At 47.3% G+C, this 5,000-nt stretch overlaps 1 protein-coding gene across 1 annotated transcript in view; it reads right to left on the bottom strand.

Moving 5' to 3' along the window:
* LOC138852525 (vesicle-fusing ATPase 1-like) overlaps positions 1-5,000 on the bottom strand; it is a 541,754-nt gene that overhangs the window by 242,256 nt on the left and 294,498 nt on the right. The window lies entirely within an intron of this gene.

Genomic DNA, 5,000 nt, shown 5'->3' with positions numbered 1-5,000 from the left:
AGCTCCTGGCCCCGCCTCTTCACCGGTTGCTACTGGGCCCTCTCTCTCCCAGCTCCATGAGCTTTATCAAACCTCGTCTTAAAACTGTGTATGGTTTCTGCCTCCACTACGTCATTTTCTAGGCTATTCCACTGCCTTACAACTCTATGACTGAAGAAATACTTCCTAATATCTCTCTGACTCATTTGTGTCTTCAATTTCCAATTGTGGCCTCTTGTTTATGTGTCCCCTCCCTGGAACATCCTGTCTTTGTCCACCTTGTCTATTCCACGCAGTATTTTATATGTCGTTATCATGTCTCCCCTGACCCTCCTGTCCTCCAGTGTCGTCACGCCGATTTCCCTTAATCTTTCTTCATGGGACATTCCCCTTAGCTCTGGAACTAACCTTGTTGCAAACCTTTGTACTTTCTCTAGTTTCTTGACGTGCTTTATCAAGTGCGGGTTCCAAATAGGTGCTGCATACTCCAGTATGGGCCTGACATACACGGTGTACAGTGTCTTGAACGATTACTTACTAAGGTATCGGAATGCTGTTCTCAGGTTTGCCAGGCGCCCATATGCTGCAGCAGTTATCTGATTGATGTGTGCTTCCGGAGACATGCTCAGTGTTATACTCACCCCAAGATCTTTCTCCTTGAGTGAGGTTTGCAGTCTTTGGCCACCTAGCCTATACTCTGTCTGTGGTCTTCTGTGCCCTTCCCCTATCTTCATGACTTTGCATTTGGCAGGATTAAATTCGAGAAGCCATTTGCTGGACCAGGTGTCCAGTCTGTCCAGGTCTCTTTGAAGTCCTGCCTGGTCCTCATCAGATTTAATTCTCCTCATTAACTTCACATCATCTGCAAACAGGGACACTTCTGAGTCTAACCCTTCCATCATGTCGTTCACATATACCAAAAATAGCACTGGTCCTAGGACCGACCCCTGTGGGACCCCGCTCGTCACAGGTGCCCACTGTGATACATCATTACGTACCATGACTCGTTGTTGCCTCCCTGTCAGGTATTCTCTGATCCATTGCAGTGCCCTTCCTGTTATATGCGCCTGATGCTCTAGCTTCTGCACTAATCTCTTGTGAGAAACTGTGTCAAAGGCCTTCTTGCAGTCCAAGAAGATGCAATCAACCCACCCCTCTCTCTCGTGTCTTACTTCTGTTATTTTATCATAAAACTCCAGAAGGTTTGTGACACAGGATTTGCCTTCCATGAATCCGTGCTGGTTGGCATTTATACTCTTGTTCCGTTCCAGGTGCTCCACCACTCTCCTCCTGATAATCTTCTCCATAACTTTGCATACTATACACGTCAATGACACAGGTCTATAGTTTAGTGCCTCTTTTCTATCTCCTTTTTTAAAAATGGGAACTACATTTCCCGTCTTCCATACCTCAGGTAGTTGCCCAGTTTCCAGGGATGTGTTGAAGATTGTGGTAAGTGGCACGCACAACATATCTGCTCCCTCTCTAAGGACCCACGGGGAGATGTTGTCCGGTCCCATTGCCTTTGAGGTATCGATGTCCCTTAGCAGTTTCTTCACCACCTCCTCATCTTTATGTATGTCGTCCAACACTTGTTGGTGTATTCCATGCTGGTGTCCCCATCTGATCTGTCCCCCCAGAGTCCTTCCTGTCTCTACTGTAAATACTTCCTTAAATCTCGTGTTGAGCTCCTCACATACCTCTTGATCGTTTCTTGTGAGTTCTCCACCTTCTTTCCTCAGCCTTATCACCTGGTCCTTGACTGTTGTCTTCCTCCTAATGTGGCTATACAGCAGTTTCGGGTCAGATTTGACTTTCGATGCTATGTCGTTCTCATACTGTCGCTGGGCCTCCCTCCTTATCTGTGCATACTCGTTTCTAGCTCTTCTACTAATCTCCTTGTTTTCCTGGGTCCTATGCCTCCTGTACCTTTTCCATTCTCTGTTGCACTTAGTTTTTGCCTCCCTACACCTTCGGGTAAACCAAGGACTCGTTTTGGTCTTCCTATTATTTCTGTTTCCCTTGGGAACAAACCTTTCCTCTGCCTCCTTGCACTTTGTTGCCACATATTCTATCATCTCGTTTACTGATTTTCCTACCATTTCTCTGTCCCACTGAACCTCCTGCAGGAAGTTTCTCATACCTGTGTAGTCCCCCCTTTTATAGTTTGGCCTGTCCCCTTCAGTTCCTGTTACCTTCTCCACTTGTAACTCTACTATATAATCAAAATTCAGAACCACGTGATCGCTAGCTCCAAGGGGCCTCTCGTAAGTGATGTCCTCAATGTCTGAACTGCTCAGGGTGAACACAAGATCCAGTCTTGCTGGCTCATCCTCCCCTCTCTCTCTGGTTGTGTCCCTGACATGTTGATGCATGAGGTTTTCAAGTACCACATCCATCATCTTGGCTCTCCATGTTTTGGGACCCCCATGTGGCTCCAGGTTTTCCCAGTCGATCTCCCTGTGGTTGAAATCGCCCATTACCAGTAACTTTGCTCTGCTCGAGTGAGCTCTTCTTGCCACCTCAGCCAGTGTGTCCACCATCACCCTGTTGTTTTCTTCGTACTCCTCTCTTGGCCTCCTGCAGTTCTGTGGTGGGTTATACATCACTCCAATGACTACTTTATGTTCTCCGGACTGAATTGTACCTACAATGTAGTCTCTTTCTCCAATCATGTCCATGCCTTCCATTTCCTCAAATCCTCATCGGTGTTTTATGAGCAGTGCAACTCCTCCTCCCCCTCTACTCCTTCTATCTTTCCTCAGGATCTGATATCCCATTGGGAAGATTGTGTCTGTTATTGTCTCAGCGAGTTTTATTTCTGTGACTGCTATGATGTCTGGGGATTTTTCACTGATTCTTTCGTTCTACTCCTCATGTTTATTCGTTGTTCCATCCGCGTTTGTGTACCAAACTTTCAGTTTCTTTTCTATCATTGTGGTCATGCAAGAATATTGGAGTTGGGGGAGCGAGAGCCTTGGTGGGGGCCTATATGGGGCTGTGGTGTAGGTGGGGCTTGTGATGATGGGGGTGGGGTCAGAATGCCCATAAGGGACAGCTGTTGGGGTGAGGTTTGTGATATGGGGGTTGGTGGCAGAGGGAACAGTGAGTGGGTTGTAGTATAGGTTGCTCAGTTGCTTTGGGAATGTCGCGGTTGGAGTCTTTTGGTGGGAGATTCTGTGGGGTGTGTTTGCCCTTCCTCCTGTGTCTGGGTCCTGCTCATCTTCGTCATTGCCTCTCGTTCCTCCTTGCGTCTCTGTACCCCCTCTTTCAGTGTAGTACTTTCTTCTTGTGTTCTGTCGCGGTCGAGGTATACTCTCTGGTACCCCTGTTTGTCCCTCAGTCTTGCTTTCTCTTGCAGAATCCTGGTTCGATCTGATTCTTCCTTGAAAGTTACTTTGACAGGCCGTATCCTTCCACTTGCAAACCACCCAATTCTCTGAAAATTTGTCACCTGGGTCATATCGCCCTCACCTATTGTTTTCATGATGCCTTCAATCATTTTTTTCTCCTCCTGCTTTATTTCTTCAAAGTTGTCCCCCTTGGCTTCTTGGAGCCCGTACACAAAAACTGACCTCGCCCTTTCCTCCTCCCACTGAGTCTCCATCTGCTTCCTCTGAGGCATTTTATTTCCTTCCATTGACATGTTCTTGCCTTCAGTCCCTGTCATATCTGAAACTTCTATTCTCAGTGAACTGTGTTTCATGACCAGCTGTCCCTTGCTACTGCAGTTGGCTGTTAGAATCTCTGCATATAGCATACCTTCATTGTCTTCAGACATGTCATTTGATCTTAGTGTGCTCCTCGTCTTTTCCCTGGCCCCACGTGGGTCTGATAGGGCCTTCGCATACGGCATGTCTCCGTTGTTGCTTACTGTCCCGTTGTCTGCGCCTGACATTGAATTTCCTGATGTCACATCTGAATTGTCATTTGTCTCTCTAATCTGTTTCAGGCTTTGCAGTTTCTCTTCTAAGCACTGTATCCTAGCTTCTGCTGCTAAGACCTGTACTTCCCACTTCCTGCACTATTCAGCTATCCGCTCCTCCATTTTCTTACCAAGCTCTACTATCTTCCTTCCCCACTCTTCCTCCCTTTTTTGGAGCTCTAACTCCCAGTCTTTCCTCCCTGGTTCGTCTACTAGATCTCTGGTTTTCCATCCTCTATGGCCACCCTTTTTTTTTTTTTTTTTTTATTATTACCACAGACAGAAGGCTAGAGGAGGGAGAGGGTGAGAGGGGGAGAGAGAAAGGGTAGAAAGAGGGAGAGAGAGAAGAGAGTATGGGGGTGAGGGATAAGACCAAGGGGGAGAGAGAGAGAAATGTGAGGGGGAGAGAAAGGGTAGAGAGAGGGAGAAAGACAGGGAGAGAGAGAGAGAGAGAGAGGGAGAAAGGAGGATAAGGGAAAAGGCTATGAGAGAGAGAAATGTGAGGGAGGGGTAGAAATATAGAAAAAGGGAGATGGAGAGAGAAGCCTATAGAGAGAGAAGAGGGTGAGGGATAGGATTATGGGAGTGAGGGAGAGAGAGAGAGAGAGAGAGAGAGAGAGAGAGAGAGAGAGAGAGAGAGAGAGAGAGAGAGAGAGAGAGAGAGAGAGAGTAAGGGGAAGGGGAGGGAAAAAGGCTATGAGAGAGAAACGCGAGGGAGGGGGAGAGAGAAAGAGGGAGGAGGGAGTGAAGGCAAGAGCAGGGGGAGGGGAAAGGTCTGTGGGGGAGGGAAAGGTGTGTGGGGGGGTGAGGGGACGCGGTCAAATTCCAAGGATCAGCTGTGTGAATGAGTGGGTGTGTGTACTCACCTAGTTGTGGTTTCAGGGGTCGAGACTCAGCTCCTGGCCCCGAGTGTGTATGTGTGTGCGTGCGTGTGTGTGTGAGCACGTCAGTTGTTTATATGTCCCAGAAATACATTTCACCTCTGTGTATCCATAATACTAATAAGATACCATTAACACTGAGAGTAATTCTAATAATTATAGTACTAGCGTGTGTTAACGAGTCTTTCTTTCACCCAGTTTTGTACTACCTTTTA

Source organism: Cherax quadricarinatus, chromosome 10 (assembly GCF_038502225.1).
Source record: "Cherax quadricarinatus isolate ZL_2023a chromosome 10, ASM3850222v1, whole genome shotgun sequence".
In the NCBI taxonomy this organism is placed as follows: Eukaryota; Metazoa; Arthropoda; class Malacostraca; order Decapoda; family Parastacidae; genus Cherax; species Cherax quadricarinatus.
This window is presented reverse-complemented; position numbering and strand designations above follow the sequence as displayed.